We start from the raw sequence: 21,540 nt of genomic DNA on the forward strand, positions 1-21,540 counted from the left end.
GTACAGGGAGACAGGTTTGCAAGATGTCCCAGGCTGGCAAATGCAAAAGGAAGGGATTTAGAAACATCTCTGAAAGCTTCATCCTCTGACTTTTATGTATCTATTTGTAAATATTGAGGAAAGAGTCAAATACTGATGCCAGCTGTCCAGCAGTCTTAGCAAAGAGCTAGAAGTGAATAGATCCACGACAGATCTAAGTAGATTTCTAAAGTAAACACTCCTTGTTCTGTCAGCTGTTTTGACTCTGGTTTAGAGCTGACATAAGCCTCCTGGTAATGTTTTAATGATTGCCTTTTTCTTCCCCAAATCTTGCTTTCCTGTGGTTAAAGCAGAGTATTACTGTCTCACCGGTGTCCAGAGGACCTAGCAAAAGTAGTGGGAGTTAATACTAGTGAAGGTGGAATCTAAACGCATAGGCAGGTGAAAATTTAATAATTCTGTGTCTTATAATTCATATCCTGTGGCAACTAGGAAATATTCCATTATGGTCTGCTGTGATGCTGAAAAAGTTATGGGAAACAACCCAAGGCATTATAATGATAAAAAGTGAATGGGTGAAGCAAGCTTAAGTAAATACAAACTTGATAAAATTAAATAGTTTCAAGTTTTCTGGATATAAAACTATTTGTGGACATTACTTCCCAGCACAAGCATAGAAAGATGTGCCAGCCATATGTCTAGAATGGCATAACTGAAGAATAGGAGATATCACAGCCAAAGTAATTCCAGTGGTTACTCTCAGGCCACAACCTGGAGTTGAAAATGTGGTACAGCAAATTTCTTAGTGACGGCAGCTGACCTTCTCTGCAACAGGGAACACACTGAAGAAAACCCAATATGAGCCAAAGCAAAGTCTCACGAGTTTGTTTTTTTAGCTGTTAATAGAAATAGCCATTACCCCATAGCCTCTTTCTTGCAGGAGGTGCAATCTTCTGCTCATGCTAAGGGAGGCAGAAGTGAAGTGCAGCATGAGTGGTAAGGTCCTCTATCCATACTGTGGCATTTCTGACATGTATCATTTTTGGTGCACGGCATTCCAGAGCTGAGCTGTGCATCTGATGCTCTGCATTATTATGCAGAAGGAAATAGAGGGTGCATGAAGCTGAAAGGAGAAATCCCTGGCAGTGTATGACTTTGGGGGCCCAGTGGGAAAGGAAATCTGCTGTCTGGTTTTTATGTGGTCATATCTTCTCCTTCCCCTCATCTCTTTGTGAAACAGTAGAAAGCAAACTACAGTCCTTGGGTAGGCATCCTCTCCAACCAGGGGTAGGTAGGTGTTTGGGGCTGTCCTTCAGAGATGCCCAATTCTGAAAGGTGGCAGAAAAAGGAGGCTGCATTCCTGATCCTAGTTATTACACACTTGAATTTTGGCACCAAAACATGTAGAGTGTTGCCTCCCTCAGCAGTTTCCACTGCTTGGCTTTGATGGCAGCAGTCTGTGAGGATTTGGTTTTGGCAGTGCTTTAGTATTAATTTTTCTGTGGGTGTTTGGAGGTGGAGGAAGGCTGAGGGCTGATGGCAGCTGCAGAGCTTGGAATCACCAGTGACTGGTGGCTTCTTCAAATGAGACTATAAAGCCCTCTAAGGCTGGCCTGGGGGTGCACAGCCATAGCTTGTACCAATGGTCTGGCTTTCTGCAGCATGTGAGAGTGAAGCCATGGAGCCAGCACAGGCTGCTGACCCTCAAATCCAGCCTGCAGGAGCAGTCCCTTCTCCTGCTCCCCCATGAGCAGGAAATGCCTCCTTTTTCACCTACAGCTTGCTTCTGATTGCAATGGTGAGTGTTCTTGTAGTGAGAGATCTTGGCTTGACAGTGAGACAGAAAATGTCAAAGATGGGTGATAAGACTAATATGAAAAGAAATTAAGGAGGACTCTGTTGCTGTCCCAGCACGATACTGTAGGACCAGCTTTTGGTAGTTTTGGGCATATTTGGGTTGCTAGAAATTGCTCAGAAGGGGCATTCTTGGGCACAGGGTCACATGTTGCACTGTGGGGGTCCCTGGCAGCATGGTCACAGACCTGACTGAGGGGGGAATCACACCTGTAGCAAACAGGCACTAACTCACAACAGAGATTTGTTGTAGTTACCAAAGGTTTCATCTACCCTTCAATCATCGCAGTAATCCCATTTTACCACACACTGTGCAGAAAGCTTTTTGGTAGCAGTTATTTTCATACATTTTTGGCTACTCATCTATATTTAATGTTAGATTGTTGAGAAAATAACAAGAAGTGAAAAAAAAGTTCTAGAGGTGCTTTACCACTGTCATATCTGGTTTTACAACCCATCTGTGTATATGTGATTAACTTTTAGATTTAAACAGCTTGAAAATATTTTAGTAGTTCCCTAATCTTTCAATTTTTTCTCCTCCTCTCCCTTCCCAAAGTACTGAGTACTTTAAAGAGTGATCTGCTTAAAATGATAGCATATTTACCCGCTTTAAATGGCTTGTGTCACTTCTTAACATCAAGGGAGAAGCTACTGTACGATAAATTTTTTAATTCAGAATTCTTTTTATTTAGACAGGGATAAGAAAGGAAAAAATGTTATCTTCTTTATTTCCAGGAAGCATTAAAAATTCCTTATCCTACCCTGAAATGCATTTTGTTTTGTTTTATTTTGTTAATAATCTGTATTCTGATTGCTGCTTGGTAAGGAATAAAAGAAGATTCTTTAGTCATGGGAATGCAGAGATGTTTATTTCCACTTTGGGAGTATAACATCTGTTAACTCTGTTTTCAGAGTTAGTTGCTGAAGCACCTGGTATCTCACGCTCCACCCGAGATTGTAAAAATATTTGAAACTGCAGGAAGGCAATACAGCTGTGCAAGCTTATATGGGATCTTGTTGATTTAATTAAGTTCAGAAAAAGCAGCCATACCAATAAATGCATAGTTGCTTGAAAGAGAGAGGTGCTATTTGATAAAATAAAGCTTCCCCCTTAATTATCTGGGGTTTAGTTAAACATTATAGTCTCCCATCATTCCTCTGGCACAATTAAATTCTGTTCTTGTTGAACTCATGCATTCATGCAGATAATTATTTTTAAGGGTGAAAACGACACAGTGAGGAGAAATTCAGATCCAGCTCTTGCTGTTGATGTCTGTGTCTTTTTAACCTGGTTAAAAAGAAAAAACAAAACCAAAACAAGCCAAGTTAAATTCTCTGCCTTTGTGTGGGATCCTCCTTGGCTACAAATATAATCTCTTGAATGAGGAAGACCTTCATGCCTTGGTTTGTGAGGCAGTGATACAGTTACAGGAGAGAGCCCTGGCTGCATGTTCCATACATATGGAACAAAGAGCAGCGAATGTTTTGGAGGATGGAATTCAATTCCCGGAAGGGTGCATGCATCACCTCCGCTTGGTCCAGCTGCAGGAAAACTCCAGCAGTCACCCTGGAAACAGGAAAAATGACACCACATTAAGTGAGGGAGGTGCTAGAGTGATGTTTAGCATTCAGGAATAAATAAGGATACAGAAAATGGTATCTTGAAGGAATGTGTTCCTGCTAGACAATATTGAAATCCAAAAGAAAAGCTGTTTCTTGCAAATGAAATTTTTCTGCAGAATCTTAGTGTATGTAAAAACTTGGGAATTTTTCAGCTTTCTCCAAACTCAAGAATTTCAAACTACCTGGGAGAATAGACTCTAATGTATATGGGAAGCTGTTTGTAATTTCCTTTGTAATTTCTGAATATATGTGGCAAGTTTCCAAGATTTAAGTATAGCAACCACAAATCACTGTGTGATTAGTTGGCAGAGCATGCACTGGTGTAGGGGTGGTAAGTGACTGCTAAAGGCATGGCATATGGAGCAAAGGTCATCACTCGCTGGTCTTCAGCTTCTTGCTGGAAAATCAGTGGATCATTTGGTTAAATAAAGCACTGATAGACAGGAGATTGTTTTCAGGTATTTGCTCTGCATCCTGTTTGAAGTGTTTCTGGCTAAACTCACTGGCAGTGCTCTCATCTGGTAACTCTGTATTTGCATATTGTCAGGGGAGGACTCTGAAACTTGAGAAAACTTCTAAGCGGGGCTTTAATATAAGAGCAGAGTGACAGAATTTTTTGAAACAGAAAATAAAAGTGACTAAAAAAATGGCAGCGCTTAGCATATGCAAACTGAGTGGAAAGATGGAGTATCACTACATATTTTTGCTTACTAGAGATGGAATTATACTGGAGATGTGCTGAATCAAACCTCATTTGACTGGGTAATCAGTGAGGCTGGTGCTTCAGAGAGACAGTTCATTTTAACTCCTATGCTGGAAAGCACACACTGTGGGTGAATGTAAACCTCTCTGCAGACTTAGGCATGGTGAATGGGATTATTGAGAATGTCACTGACACTTTTTCTAGAAGCTGTGTAATGCCACTCCAACTCTTAACATGCCTCCTCTCTCTGTCTACAGTCATATGAAACAAAAAGAGAGCTAAACTGATTTGTAACTATTTCATATTCTGGTACACAAAAGTATCTTTGCTAAAGGTGGTTTCCTGAGTTTATTTAACTATTAAAAGCTGCTGCAAAGTTTGGTATCATCATAAATACCAAACCTGTGCCTGAAAACAGGGGTGGGCAAATTCATATGTGAAACTGTACTTTTCAGCACTGGGTCTGCATAATTTCCTAAGTAGGCATAAATTTGTCTGAATGGACAGTGTTTTCTTAGGGAATCAAGATGATGAGCAGTTTATAAATTGACATATGGATACCTCTAGCTGAGAGGGGGGATCTCACCCACAGAACTCAGCACAATGCAGCTCTGCACCTACTTAGCCCTTCAGAGCACCATAATAGAAGTCACCGCATGCAATCCTACACCATTGAAGTGCATGCTGTAGATTTATGAAGCATTTTATTTCCCCAGGGCTTTCTGTAACACTCATTACTCAAGAATCTGGGTCTTTCAGAGTTAGTAACTGTGTTTTTGTAACAACTTGGACAGATGAACCAGCTCTGTAAATGTGAAACAGCTACAGAGGTTAAGATGGAAATGTCTGGATTATGAGTGGCTGGTCAGATATGGACAGTACCAACCTCTCTTTGCATCATGGACTTAAGCATTTTCTTCTGCTCCATATAGACCCAGCAGGAGGACCAATGAAAACATATAGAAATCTGCCTCTCAGGTGAGGTTCCTGGACCAACCCTAGAGCAGCTCAACAATGCAGTTTTATGCCTCACTCTGTGGTCTCCAGATTCTTCAGCTGCAAAGGTAAACATGACTTCTGTTGAACATGCACAAACTGTACTTTTGAAGGTTCTGTGACTTGACTGAATTTGGTCAGATATTCACTGGGTAGGCAAAACAATTACTAACAGACAAGCTGCACTGTCACTGCCATATATGACATGTGTGCTCTAAACTTCTAGATTTTGAAGAAAATGTTGCTGGAATTTACTTGAGTATTATTTGTCTCTCCTCTTGAGCCGGTAAAGGCTGGGAGGGATAAATCCTACAGTGTGTAAAATTTGAACCTCAAATGGTGGTGGCTTGGGAATGCCATAAAGTGAAATGCAGGCTGCAGAACTTGAAGCTTAGGCTGGTAGCAGTCTGGGCTTCCAGCCTGCTGACGTAGTTTTGTTACACACTTACCAAGTTATTTTCATGTATTTGCTGTACTTTGCTACTCTTAGATGCTTTTATGCCAGGAATGTATTTATCTATATATAATTTTCCATGAAAAAGTGATCTATCTGCAATGCAGACAGATGGAATACGATCTAGTTTATGTAGTATCAACAAACCCATGCTCTTCTTTTTTGCCTTTACATTTAAGTTAAATTGCATTTTGAATGCCACCATCTGCACAGTAGTATGCCTCAGCAAGGCCTGCTGCTCCTTAAAGCTATTAATTGAAAAACTCTGCCTACTCTGAAACAAAACCACTCGACTTACCCCTTTTCTCAAGTACTCAAGGAAGAAAAAACCCCAAACTAATAGGTGTCATGAGGCATTCTGGTGTTATTTTAGATAAACATAGTTGTGAAATTTAAAGATGTAACTTCTTTATATCCACTCTGTTAATTAATAAAATTCCTTAAATATAAGTTAATCACCCATTAACTTATATTTAAATTTTTTCTTAATAGGTCTCAGGATGGGCTCATGAGCTTGTCTGGAGAGCAGTCCTTCCCTGGTGCTGCCAAGTTCTAGCTCAGACTCACTGCAGGAGCTCTGCTGTGGAGATGTGTGAGCTGGGGACAGCTCTACAGGGCCCGTATTCTATTTATTTCAAAGGAGATGGATTTAATTACAAATGGTATAATTTGAAAAGATTTTGTAGTTCAGAAAAGCTCTTAAAAATCCTCGCTGGCAAACTAAATAAACGAACCTTTATTGCATCTCTTCTTCTTTGTATGGCTGCAGGCTGTTTAACAAGGACCTCTGCTGTTCGTTTAATTTATTACACCCCCTTACACTCCACGTTTTTCCAATTTTTTTAATGAGTTCTCATTTTGTTGGGCTTTCACAACATTTTTCCATGTCCCCCGTGTGCTTACATGCACCAACTATATGTTACATAAAAAAATTGCAAATCCTTCAATACCAGCTGCTGCAGTTAATAAACTTGTAACTCTACCCTCGTTGAACTATGTCAAATCCCTGGAACATCTGGCATGTTTAAATTTCTATGCTATTGGGGGCTGAATTTTTATTTAAAACTTCCAGATATGGACCTGTCAAGAATTTCTTTGCACTGTAGCTTCTTTAAACCCCTTAAATTGTTTCTATAACTGTGAAGAATTTCAAATGACAGCTACCAAATATTTATGGATTTTTTATTTGTTTAATTTGTTATATGGATTTTTAAAAAAAATTATTTTCTCTTTTGTTTTCTGATCCAGTGAGTAACCCAACCAAGTGAATAATGGAATACCATATTTTTCCTGCTGAGCTGATCTTTCTGTCTGTGTTTCTGAATCTATACCTACAGTTTCTCCTTGAAAGAGGAGATGGGCAGCTCTGGGCAAGGGGAACATGCAACTGATGATGGTTAAGTTAGAAAAACAACTTTGTCTCTCTTTCTGTGTCATGTGAGATTTTTGTAGCACAACTATTCTTAATATTTTTTATTAACTCTCAATTTTTGCCTTTTTCTGCTTAGTGGTGCTCTCCTTATTACAACTGGACTTCAGTAGTTCTTTCCCAGGTCAGAATTAATCCTCCAGAGTTTTTTTGCTTCTATCCCATTTAGTCCCAAACTCCTGCCCTACCACCTGCTCTCTCACCCTTACATCTGCTTCCCTGTTTTTAAACAAAAACCTTGTAGAGGAAGGTTTACTGGTGTGTGTCAAAGGGTTAATACATTTCTCCCTCTCACTGCAATTTAATCAGTTGTCTTTGATATTAGCTCATCTAAGACTACCCCAAATGATATATCATCTGTTCAGGCACTTTCAGGCAAACCATATCATTAGCAATGCTTCCACAGCATCCTCTCAGCTGTGTGAAAAAGCAATTTGAAAGACAGGTTAAAGCATTTTATTGGTTTCACAAAAAGAATGAATGAGGAGAGAGACAAAACAAAACAATGCTCAGCTGAAGCCTCACTGTCACCACCACTTCTCCTTGGTTCATGGTTATGGGGCTGCACACCAGCTCCCCTATAGGTCTGACATGTATTCTTCTCTTTTGGCTAGATAGATATAACAGTATTATTATGAAAATAAATCACTTTACGTGGGGGACTTGGTGGAAACCCTTTTCCACCAAGGGTATGGGTATGACTCTTAACAGCTTTAAAAAGAGATAAAGCAGTGGGTCCAACAACATGCTGGAAAGAGCCATTAGAGAAGTTGTTAGTATGTGCAGACTGGAAAACCTGCTGAAAATAATCTTTCTTATTCATGTGCTTCTCCTGTTCTAGGTCAGAGCAAAGGCTCTGTCTCTATATGAGCCTTTATATATATTATATATATACAATACAGCATTGCCCTGTATGCTGGATTAAGTTACGTTCCCCTCCTCAAACTCTGAAGCAAGGACACAGTGGTCTACAAATGCAGTTGCTTACTAAAATACCTAGAAACCAAAAATTAACAGAATGCTTCATTTATTTTCTATGGTGCAATGAAACATGGTCTTTTCCATGACTGTCATGGCAATTGTCAGAGGAACCAGGATGCTTTGGTAAGGCAGTGGGCCTGGAGAGAATAATTTATAAAGCCAAACTCCCACCGCTGACATACAGACATGTTCCAGCTGTGGGAAGGACCAAGAAATGAGATTGTTGTGAAAAGGGATGGAAAGGGAATAAAACCACTCACAGTTTCTAAATGGAATTAGAATTTAGCAAAATAATCCTTTTCACTATGCTGAAGTGCTAGCACTCCAGGGTAAATGATCATGTAGCTACTAGAGATAACCAGTAACAACAGGGCAAAACAATTGCCCTTCCACATGGAAAACTTTGAGTTGGTTCTCTGACTGTTTTACATCAGTCATAAAACTAACATTACATAAGTCCTAATGCAAATGGCATAATTTCACTCTAATGCATTCATAATTAACATATTAATGCTAATTAAAAATGTGGAAATCACTGTTATGGTTCAGAATTTGCTATTTTTTTTCTCCATGTGTTACCTTCTGCCTGCACACAATGAAGTCTGAACGAGGAATAAAACATGGACCTCCCAAACCTACAAGCTCCATCCACTGTGTTTGGTGTCTTTATGACTCTCAGATCATGCATCTCCCTTAGGGACAATGAAGACTGGTGATGAGCATTGACAGACACCTTGGACATTCAGTTTATCAATCCAAAGCCACCTAAGGCTGACAAAGGCCGAGCAGTCTGTATGTGACTTGAAGAGGGCATCCTATTTCATTGAATAGTTTTCACTTCAGTTCAGAATTTTCTTTCATTTTTGATTGCATTCCACTTCATTATAATTCCTCTTCCTTGTGTTCATTTCACTTTGTAACCTGATTTTGAGATTTCTTCTCCTTCAATGAATATTCATTTCATTAAAGGAAATGAAATATTGAGATTTCAATCATCATTTCAGCAAACTTCAGTCCATTTCACTGCACTTCATGTCATCCCACTCCATGTAATGGGATTCACTTTTTGAACTTTTAATTTTCTTCTTTTTTTTTTTTTTAATAATTGCCTTTCTTTCATCATATGTCTTCTCCTGCCTGTTTCAATTCTTTCCCAGATTTCAAGATTTCAATGAGTCTCAGTTTAGCATGGTTCACTGCACCTCATGTCATCCCATTGCAATTAATTGCATGCACTCCATTTTCAAATTTTATTTATTTGTTTCAATTGCATTTTATTTCAGCCTCTGTCATGTTCAGTCTGTTCATTTAACTTCATTCCTTGATTTTGAGGTTTCATTTCATGATTTCATTATGGGAAATGAAATCTTGTGGTTTCCATTAGTAGCATTACTACATTATCCACTACTTTCTTTACACAAAGGGATCACAAGAATCAGTTCCACTCCTTCTGCCAGTTTCATATTGAGAATTCATGTTCAGTTATTTTTCACAGTTTGGGCTTGAAAGAATTTATATCAGCTTGATGATTACCTCCCTATTGTCTCAAAAATCATGTTTATATTTTCCAGGATTTATCCTTGCATGACATGTAGGTCAGTCATTCTACAATATCTTTTTTTGTGTCTTTTCTCCATTCTCAAATGTGGGCACTATAATGGGTTTTGCGTTGTTCTGGTACTTCTCTTTTTCATCATTAATTTTGAAAGGTGTAAAGATTAGTTCATTCAGGTCCCTGAGTTCATTAGAGATGGTGGAAGAGGGACTAAGTGTTTGTGTATCATAGGTAAGTAATCTCCAGCTTGTCTTTGTTCTAGCCTGAACTATTACCACTTTATCACTGATGCTAATTGTGTCAGCCACCTGAGCCCAGCTTACTTTCTTAATGGAGATAGAAGCAGAAAGATTGAAGAAAAAAATAAAGTACTAAATGAATTGCCCTTGCAAAAGCCATCTGCTACCAGCTTTTTTTTCATTTAGTGAAGGACCAGGTCACTCAGTTTGTTCTGATTTATGATATGTAATCCACTGTAACCCTTCCTTTCTCTGCCTCAGGTATTTTCTGAATGTGCCATTTTTACAATATTGTTTGCTCTCTGTTGGGCTATCTTTTCCTCATTGTGAGGAGTCTCTCAAATAATTCTCATTTCTGGGTGAAATTCCTTTATTTTCTTTCAGCAGCATAGAGTTTTTTTCAGAGAATTATGGTTTATGGAAATTCTTCTCAGGTAAACTGCCCACAACAGTGTATTAGGAGTGCAGTCAAATGTCACCCATGTGGTGCAAAATGTTCTCATATTATTTTAATCTGATATTAAATATTACTTTATTTGCCTTTGATGAAATGCCCTCAAACTTTTATAATCAAATTACTTCCTCACTAATGGAAATTCTTAATGACCTTTTATATATGTCTGGATATACCAATTTTCCTTCAAATCTTACACAAATTCACAAATGTGATTGTTGCCCTTCAGAGACATCCTCTTAGAGTCTTAATAAAATTTGTTAGAAAGTGACCTCTTACTTAGAGTCAGCTCTGCTGGCTCAGTACATATCTCAGGGCTGCAGCTATCAGCAATCTGGACAATCAATGTCAGTGTTAACCTATTGTGCAGGTGGCTGGCTGGCAATGAGACACCTGGTAGATAACAAGCTGTGTGGAAAATACCGTGGAGAGAAGAGCTGTTAATCAAAATCCCTTCTGCGAAAGAGTCATTAGAGCTTTGCTTGACACGTGTCAGTACTGTGTCAGCAGGACTGCTCGGGGGAAATAATGGTCCATAGCACCTGCTGTGTGATGTGGGCATGTCTGAAGTGGCTGCTCACACTCTGGAAGTGTCCTGCAGGTTGGACCCTGAGAAACAGAAGAGGGGTCACTGTGGAATTTACATTCTCTGAAAAAATTCCTTTGCCCAGGGTTTTTCTCCTGAGAAGCTGAAAGGCAGCGAGAGAGGCCTCAGAGAAAAGGAAAACAATTTTTATCTCATTTGCTTCTCCTGTGTTGCACTTGTGTGGAATGTGTTTGGAGATTGCTTACCCACAGCTGATTGCTTGAATGGACTCTGGTGTAAGCTGTTTTCACTCATTGGCCAACTAGGGCCAAGCTGTGTCAGGACTCTGGAAAGAGTCACGAGTTTTCATTATTATCTTTTTACTATCCAGTAAGTATCTTTTCTGTATTCTGTAGTATAGTATAGTATAGTATTCTTTAATATAATATAGTATAATAAAGTAATAAATTAGCCTTCTAATAAGATGGAATCAGATGAATCATTCTCTCCCCTTGTTGGGGGACCTGCATTTACAATAGGTCACCCAACGCTGAAAATCTTTTGGAGCTCAAGTACAAAAAACAGCACCAGTGAGAGCCAAGCATGTACCCTCCATGAAAAAAATTTAAGGGTAGGTGTTGAGTAGGGATTGTTTTGAGAAGGCAGTTTCAGTATCTTGATGGTTATGCAGTTTCTAAATGTAGCTATGAATTCTTGGATATGGACAACTAAAACATCATTAGGATTTTAATCTGCCCTGTGCATCCTGCCTAAGATCAGGAGAAATAATGTGCACAGTCTGCACAGAACACAGGAATATAGATCTCTAAACATGGCAAATGTTCTTGTATTTCGACCAGTTCTGAAATACCTATTAGAAAGTTTGATCTGTTCTTTTTCACATAACTCAGAATGATTTTAGCAAGGCTAAAGTCCCTGCAGGGACTTAGCCTTTTTTCCTCAGGAAAAAAGAAACGATAAATAAATTAATAAAATAAATTTTACAAAATTTTGTTGATTCATTAGCTTCAGCAGGGTGCCAGATCGAACATCTACGTGGAAACAGCATTCCGTGGCTCTCACCTGCATTGTAAATTGTCTGTAATTTAATAGTGAGTGAAGCTTAGGGGGAGCAATTGCTTCAAATGTTTGCTGCCATTAGCTTAAGGGAGAGGAAATGAGAGGAATCCAGAAGTTTTCATTTCCAAGCAAAGCATGTCAGACAGCAGAGCGCAAGACCTTTTTAAATTGCAATATGGCATCATGTTAAACAGAACCCATCTGTGTTTCCTTTGGCTTTCCATCAGTTTACATTTTTTCTTAGATGTAGTAGTTGCAAATGTCAGAGCTTTTTCACCATTTCCCATAATGCAAAATTAATATGTGACTATCTGTAGGTCTACAGCTCTCACTGACCCATTGCTGCAAACTCTGAGCTGTTCATCTCAGAAGTACCAGTGGTGAACTTAAATGGAGACACAGCGTGAAGTGATTTCTATCAAAGTGTTTTAGTGCTGTTAATGAAATAAGAGAGCAGTAATTAATGTGAAGTGATGCCTGAAAATGAGGGGCAAGCACTAGCAGGTACTGATGGGCTAGATAGTGATACAGGCCACTAGCACAGCATGTGGGTACACCTGGGTTCCAGCAGGGTGTTTGGGCTGTACCTCTGCAGTGTCACCAGCACAAGGGAGGAGGCTGGAGCTGGGCTGCCTGAGCAGAGATAGGGCATGCCAGGGCTGAGCTTGGGGTGGGAGGCTGAGGCAGCAGGGCCTTGAGGTCTGATCCTGCCTTTCTGGGGGAAAACGAGGTGGTGCCTGGTGAGCTGGTGGCTGGGTAGGGAGCTTGAGGAAAAGAAGGGATCTTGCTGAGGACAGCATTAACCACCAGATGAGAAATGTCCTGTGATTTCGATTGCTGATTCCAAGGCATAAGTGGTTTCTTACTCTTGGAAGTGAGGATGTGAACATTTAGATTAAAAGAGCAGGGGGTTTGTGACACTGGGAATGAGAGATTGACATGCTGCTGCAAGGGCATCCAGGCATGGGGCCATGCATATCTGAAAGTGAGCTCCTCCTGTGCAGCCTGAGCCTGCCAGTGCTGCCATCCTTCACCTCCCCAAGGGCTGACAGATTTTGGGGCTGGCAGGGAAACTGCAGTGAGATGGGCTGTCAAAGCTGCCTGCAAGGAAGTCACCAGAATGGTGACTCTTCCTCTGAACTGGACCCTATGGGCCACTAGCACAGAGAGATGACCTCTGGAAATATATTTTGATGATTCCTGCAACTTAAAAAGACTGCCTGTTGAGTTGGCTGTGGGTGAACCTTTTTTTTTGAAGGTCTTCAGTGCTAGGGAGAGGGGAGGTGGATACTTTTGACAGCCAGGGATGGTATGGTTAGAGACGATTCCACTTCTGTTGTTCCTTTGTCAAGCTTAGATTCTGTCTGGCAGTGAGAGAAACTGGGGAAGGTGTTTGTGATGTGCCAAGTGCTATTTGCATGTCAAACACTGGTGTTCTGGCTGGGGTGGTTCAAGGGTTCTTGGGATCCTCCACCAGCTCACAGGGAGCTGCATTCCCACAAGGGAATGAGGACAAGTCTTCAGGCGTCCCAAGTGGGATTTATCTTGTTGAACTGCAGTGAGTCATCCTAAGGCCAGCATGTAAATTGGTTCAGGTGAGTTCCTCTCAGCAGGCACACAGGTATTTTTCAGGGTGTGAGTCTTATTGACCATCTCTGTCATTGATGTGGGTACACTCTGTGCTCAGAGAGAGGGGAGTTGCCCCCCACCCACCTGTGGAAATGACCTGTTGAGTCTGTCTGCATCCTGCTGCTGTAGCTATATCAGATATGCCAGTGAAATACATCACTCCATTTTATGAGATTTTTCTCCTCTGTTGATTTCAAGTCTATAGTTAATCAGGCACCTGATCAAGTGGTACCTCTCAGTAGCTTAAAAAACAACATGAAGTTTGTTGCAGTTTACTCAGCCTGCTACTGCTCTATCTAGGCAAAGACAGAGAAAGACAGGATCACTGAACTGTTTGGCACTTGCTTCAAGAACAAAACAAAAATGAAAAGTGGCAATTTGGGAAAGACTCATCAGCGACTCTGACAAAACCAAGCTAAAAGCATGAGGAGCACTTAATGTATTTCCAAAATTCAAAAACCACCTACAACAGTACTTACATGTAAATCTTCATTTTGCTCTTGTGGAGGCTGTGGAACATCAAAAGACAGAAGAGAAGCACAGATATTTTTTAGCTTTTTAAATTTTTTAAAATAAACTTTCAAGAGATTTGCCCTTAATTTCTCTTCTGTGTCACCTTCTGATCCTTCTGGCTTGTTATTACACATCATGTGACAATCATGGGAGCTTTGCACAATAAGGGTGTTTGATGAGATTAGGCTATTTTTAAGTATGAATATACAAAAATTGAGATGGATCAGAAGCTAGTTGAAAAATTTTGCCTGGTCTTTTAAATAAAAGTTTTAACTTAGCTATCTAATATAATGTCTGTCTTTTGAAGCAACTAAAACTCCTTTTTCCCAAAATGCTAAGGTCCCCAAAACCAAAGTAGGAGCATTCACTGGACGGTCATGAGAATAGGCAGTGTATCCATTTTCTAAAATTGATAAAGTGTTTTTGAAAGCTTTTCTATTTTCTTGTTCTGTTTGTGTGTCTTGAGGTTTTCTGAAAGTGTAAAATCCAGTGCAGCCTGAAGAGATGTAATGCAGGGTTAAGAACAAATGGCTGTGGTGCTTCCCAATATCTGCTCAGTGATGTCATGCAGTGCAGATTGATGCCTCTCCTCCATCTGGCGAACTCCTATGGAACTCACTGACACACTCACATGTTCATGCATCTACTCATGCTTTTTCCCTCTTTGTGGCCTTAAAAAAACACTCCAAACCAAAACCCCAAGAGAGTCTGTTTCTGCTCACAGAACTAGCAGATCCTGGCTTGCTCTGCTGAAACATGATTAATGAAGTATAAATGGGTAGTTTTCTTACCAAAGGGCTACTGACAGATTAAAGGCTGATTAAAGTTGACTGTTGTTTATATATGAAAGGAGGCAACTACTTGATTCCTGGTGGGCAGCAGTCACTGGGAAAGTTTGTTTGCTTTTGACGGAGATGAAGGATAGACAGAAGGATTCCTGCAAGAGTAAAATTTTTTCTCTAGGATGGATCTGCCAAATGGTTTCTGTGCAGTATGTTCCAGTTTTTATACATTAAAATGTATATAAATGCACTGACAATAAGGAGGGGTGGGTGGAGAACTCTTATGGAAGCACTCGATAAATCCTGCATCAGGTAATAAACTCACTGATATCAAAGGTTCATCTGCTCCTTAGAGATAAGCTCTTATGTAATTTGATACTTATCAAAGTACCCATGAGTTTGCAAAATTTAGTTGGGAGATCTTCTCAGCAAAGGCTGTGGCAAGCCATTTGTGAAAACAGCATGATATATTTCACAGCTGCTAAAGCACTAGAGCAGTTTTCCTTGCAGTATCTTAGAACGCTTGAATTTCTTGCTGAAGCATGAGAAACTGGGGAAAAGACCTAATGCTAGCTCAGACATATGCAAAATATCTTTAAGTCATGACAGCAGAGGTTTCTGCAGTTGCATCAGGTTTTCATGGTGTGCATCTTGCCTGGCAGCTGCAGGGGACCTGGTCCAGCTTCATTCAAGACAAGTCTTGTTTGCAGCTTCTCCCACCTTGCTGGAAGCTGTGTTTAGGCTGGTCCCTGCCTGAGTTGGGTTAAACTTGTGCTGTACCTGGTCTTGCACCCTGTGGACCCACAGGCTAGTGCCTTGACTTGAGCAAAGGTGGTGCCTGCCCGGCTGTGCCCTTTATCTGTGGCTTGCCTTTGTCTTCTTCCATTGCAGACCAGCCATCAGATAACTGTTTCCCTCTGGTGATGAGCATGTACAAGGAAAATCAGTTGCAAATTATTGCCCTTACTCTCAGAAACCATTCACTGGAAAAGAGAATCAGCCTCTCTTGGTGTATTTTGCAGTCACATGTAATTTTCATTAGGAACTGCTTTATTTTGTTCTGATCTTAGAGCTCATGATAAACATGTGCTGGCTAATAAAAATCAACAACCATAATTTCAGCAACAAAAAGTTTGAAAAGTTTTGAAAGTCTATTTGCAAACATGTCAAGTGAGTTTTTGTAATACATACTTTGATATTTTCCTTTCATTTCTCTGATGGTGTCTCCATAATTTCAGCTTCCCTGCAGTAAACATCACAGTATTTACAGCCTACAGAGACATGAACAGTGTTGAAAAATAGGCTATTCAGGGTTTGTTTTATTAGTTCAACATCACCAAATAAGTTTAGGTAAGTTGGAAGCAATTTTTTTACCTCAGAGAGTTAAACAGTCAGGTTGCTGTGTCCATGCTGAGGATGTTTGAAATTAGGCCAGTGGCAAAACTGTGAACTGTAGTCCCTGCCTACTGTCAGAGTCCAGCACCACGAGCTCATGCAGCAGCCTGCCCTGACGTGGCAGGATGCAGGAGAGCAGCTGGCCCTGCTCTGTGAGCAAAGGACCAGCACTGCTGGGAACCACCCTGTGGGGTATCATTCCTCACTAATGAGCTTAAGTGGAACCAGGTGGAGTGCAGAGGCAACACGAGGAGAGATTTGTAGAAAGCCCTGGTGTCAGTGTGACTATATAAATAAATGGAGGGTTTTTTATTCAGATTTGAAACAACTGGACAGCTGAAGAAGGATGCTGACAACCCAAGGGAAAACACTTTGCTTTGCCCTTTGTTTTGAATCTATGGCAATGTCTGCCTGTACCTTTTGTGGGTGTATGGAAGGTTATTTTACTTATGTTAACCAAAATATGTGTTTCTCATTTTCTCTGTCATGAATTTACACAGTCTTAAAGACTTAATCTGCTTCCTTCAGGTGCCATTAAAACCTCGGGGAGAGCTTGGTTTTTGCAAGAGTCTGCATTAACTGAGGCATGAACCTCCACCCTCCTTAAAGGCTGCTCCACGTGTTGTAGACAGCCCTGTTGGCTGCATTTGTTTTCATCACCTCTAGGCACTGAATTCAACAGTTAGAGCAGGAGCTTAGTGTCTTTCTTAGATCTTCCTATACTTGACCAAGGAAAATCCACATCTTCATCCCATTTGGAAAAGAAAGTTCATGTTTTGTTGCCTCTCTCCTTCCATCCCCATTAAGCAATTCTGTCGTGACTGTGTACCCATCTCTGGTAAGAGAGACAAATCTAGGCAAAAACAGGTGAGGGCAAGGATGGTATTTGATGTTGGCTTGTTGAAGACAAGAGGGATCTTTTTATGGAGGAATTTACCGTGTATGTTTGGAGATTTTCTTATTTAACCAAATTCTCTTATATTATTTGGTATGCTTATTGGGATTCCAGATGGTTTTTTTAACATACATAATACATGAAACCACTGAAAGGCAATCTCTGTGGAATCCCTTTGGATTTCCTACAAATATTTAGCTTCCACTCCAGCTTTCTTGCTATCTTGTTGTTTCTGTCCTATAATAAGATCCTTTAATATAGCTCCCAGAGCTATACTATAGAACCTAACACCTTATAAAAAGGAAATTTGCAATGGATGTAAGGAAATTATATCAGAAATATCCCTGCAAACAGCTTGCCAGTGAGTTAGAGATAGTGTCAAAGCTGGCATAATGCCAGCACTGGGTGACCACTGCTCTTGGATATTTTTCTAAAGTTTATTTTTTTTCTAAAGTTTAATCTTTTACATATGTTCCCTCCCCAACCCCCAGAGAAATATTTTTGCAATGATCTTAAAAAAAAACCCCAACAACAACAAAAAATCAATGCCAGTCACTGGGTTCTTAAAGAGACTTTTAACAACCAGGAATGTAGCACACACACAATAGAACTTAATACCCTAACTATAAGAAACAGATTTCTTTAAATATAAAGGTTATGATGAACAGTAAACAAGACAAAATAGAGCTTTTACCTTGGGGGGGGGGGGGGGGGAAGAAGGGAAAGGAATGGAAAACCCAGTGTGGTGAATTCTTTCTAGTGCTATGTCCTACAGAACAGGGCAGAAGTTCCATCACTGCTAAGTTTGGTTATGAACTGAGGTAGAAACAAGGGAGTATTTAGTGTGCATTGCAGTCAGCACTTTCAATAAAACTCCTCTCTGGGGGGTGTCTGCTGCTGGTGTTTGCATAGATTTCACTCTGTGCAATTTGGTGTAAATCTCTATTGCAAATACCTCTGCGTGGGAAGGGAGTTGTTGTTGCCACCAGAGACATTTTTCAGCGGTCAAAATCCAAACAGACCTCTACCCTGCAAAACCAAACAAAACTAAACATCCCCAACCTGAAAACTCAAAGACGTGGCGCTCTTCCTCCCAATGACATAGAATTGTAGAATCATAGAATGATTTGGGTTGGAAGCGACATAAAAGATGATTTAATTCCAGCCCCCCTGCTATGAGATGGGGCCCCAGTTCCTCAGAGCCCCATCCAATCTGGCCTTAAACACTTCCAGGGATGGGGCATCCACAACTTCTCTGGGAAACCTGTTACAATGTTCAGCATCCTCACTGTAAAGAATTTTTGCTGTATACCAAACCTGAATTTCCCCTATTTCAGTTTGAACTCATTGCTCCTTTTCTTATCACTGCAGTTGCTGATTAAGTGTTCCTTTCTGCTTCTCTTGTAGGCCCCCTTAAGGTATTGGAAGGTTGCTATGAAGTCTCACAACCTCCTGTTCTCCAGGCTGAATATCCCTTACTTTCTCAGCATATCTTCACAGAAGAAGTGCTCCCATCCTACAGTTGCTAGGACTGCAGGCTGAGTCACACCTCATTCAATCAGGTTTGCCAAACCTCAAAGACAGCAATTTCTTAGTTTTGCTGAGCACCTGTTGTAGTGTTCTCATGTTCCTTTTCGCTCTTTTCTGCTATGGATGAACAGGTCAAATATCCTCTTTTCTTCTTCACAGATTATGAGCCAGACCTCATTCAACTATCAGTCTCCTGGAGACTCTTGCCCAGAAGTTGGAAATTTTCTTTATGAGCATCACTCAGTGCAGTTCCCCAGCTGAAGTCTGGCCAGTGCTGTGTAGGATGGAGAGATGATCCTGCCAGTGCTGCAGACTAATTTTCTATTTTTTCACCTCAGTGTGATGTTTCTCTTTTTTTGTAGTAGCATGATGTTGTTGACTCATGTTCAGCTTGTGATCCATAGTAACTGCCAGCTCCTTTTTTTCAGAGCTGATTAGTCATCTGCCATCCAGCACCTGTGCAGCTGACAGTCCTTATCTAACTACAGTAAATTCTGCACATCTCCTTTGAATATTTTATTTCTGTTGGACTGTGCCTCTGACTTATCATGATCATTTTGAGTCTTTCAATATGTTTCCATATCTGCAAACGTGACAATCCCAGAGCAGTCATGACAATACTGTGTTGTGATGGACTCCAGGTATATCCTGTGGGACTATACATGATACATAGCTCTACCCTGACAAAAGCTGCACATAATTCCCCCCTAGTATGGTTTGCCAAGCCATTCCACACCCTTGGAGAGCAGTTTCTTGTAGTTCATATGTATCTAGGTTAAGTGTGATAATGATGCCATGTCCCACAAACTGAAAATAGTACCAGCATCATAGGAGCTGTTATGGTCCACACAGAGTCATTGGTGTTTGACTGAGGAAACAAACCCACCTGTGGAAACCCTGGTAAAAATGTCAAATAATTTTAGACTGTAGAAGATTTCAGGCATTGAGGTACCAAGACATAACAAAGAAATATTAGAAAGAATAATGAAAATAAGATAGCTTAAAAATTATCACTCATTCTTAGCACTGACTCAACTTTCATCATTTAACCTCCACTGCTCTGATGCAAAAGTAAGACTGAAGTCTGGCAGAACCAAGCAGAGTCGTTGGTTCTATACACTTCAATCTTATTTTTGTGTAAGGTAGGTAGGACAGGAAAGGTGTAGGTATGGAAATTTTGCTTTTCCAATAGGAATTCTTCTGCTTTGTATATCATTACAATGTTCAGTTAGAGAAAAATACAATGAAGATGATAAAAAAAAACAGGTGGGACTACAAAAAAAGTTATGGGATAGATCCATGGTAGTATGTATGGAGAGGTTGCAAGACCTGGATGGAAGGCAGGAATAGGTTTTAAATGAACAAATGTTATACCTTTTTTGGAAAAAGGAGAGCTACAGTAATGCACGAAGGTACTACCTTGAGATTATACCCATTTTACAGAGAGAACAATGTGATGCCGTGACTTGTCCTGTTAAAGTTGGCAGGAGTGTGGTAGGGGTGCCAATATTCCCAACTTTTTCATGATGACACTCCTGTTTCCTTCACAAAGTAGTCCTGCACTGTCCTGAGTCTATGTCTTTTCTCACTCTGCAATTGCCATGTAACACTTTGTGGTCTGCTCTTAGCACTTCAAAAGGCCAGCTGCTCCCTCAGATTATCAACTAGCTTTTTATCTATAAATAGAGTGTAGCTACTGTCCTGGGGAGATTCGGAGCTGGAATATATGCAAATATATTTGACAGGTTTTCTGGGCCTCACTCTTGGGTTTAACATAAATTTTCAGATAGGATAAAAGTCAGCAGCACATCCAAATATTCTTAAAGCATCTTACAACATTGATGATTGTTCTAGTTTATATATGCTTTCACTCATTAATTTGCTAGTACACATTAAATGCCTATTTTCAAAAAGGAAGAATATGGACAGTCTCTTTTGCTGTGTAAAACTTAGGATCTTTAGAGGACATACATGCCTTTTGTATCCATTCGTGCATTGTACCCTTATGCAACCCCTTCTTGAAACTCAATGAGAATGATGTGCCGTGATAGTTTTCTTTTGAGCTCCATATCTTCCAGGCTTGAGTTTCCTGTGGTAGTGTGAGAAGAGACACAGCAGATGGCAGTGCATGACATCAATTACCTCTGCTGCATGCTCCCGTTCCCAGCGGTAACTGTCCAGGGCTGGTGAGATTACACCCGAGGGCACCCCCACTCCCTAATGCCATGTGGAGGAGAGGAGAACACTTCTGTGAACCAGTGCACTCCGAGGCATCACTTCTGCTAGGTGGATCAAGACTGCTGAGTCAGCCTGCCCCCAGATTTAAGCAGCTTTAGCACTGGCAAGAGACTCCAAAGGCCTCCTACGTACAGACAGATGCAGCTTTCAGCAGAAGCCAGTCCCAGGGTATTTCTCTTTTCACCCCTGTTTTTATCTTCTACAACATGATTCATGTTCTTAATTGCTTTTCTGCTTCAAAACCTAGGCAATTTGCATGTCAAATTAATTTTTTTCCATATATCCTCATAGTTATGTTTTTTGGAGTGAATGTTAGAGGGCTTGTTCTTGGTGCTTTGTGACATTTGAACTAATATTTGGCACAGAAACAATGATGGCATTAAATAAAAATTTCCTTACCAAGTTGTGATGTGTTTCATCAGTTTGATCTGGTGTAAGGGACAATCTGAAACAGGAGAAAAAGGAAGATGGAGGGGAAAGGAAGGAAACAGAATTTTCTTGAATGCCAACACAGGACTGCTTTGGTAATGAGTGGGAAAACAAGGAAGAAAGTCCGCAAATTATAGTTTTAAATGGAAAACATTGTTTTTAACCAAAATGTTTCATTATAAAGCTTTTAAGGAGAGCCCAGTGAAGTGTCACTAAGATGATGAAGGAGTTGGATCACATCTCCTGTGAGAAGAGA

This window comes from Agelaius phoeniceus, chromosome 3, assembly GCF_051311805.1.
Source record: "Agelaius phoeniceus isolate bAgePho1 chromosome 3, bAgePho1.hap1, whole genome shotgun sequence".
In the NCBI taxonomy this organism is placed as follows: domain Eukaryota; kingdom Metazoa; phylum Chordata; class Aves; order Passeriformes; family Icteridae; genus Agelaius; species Agelaius phoeniceus.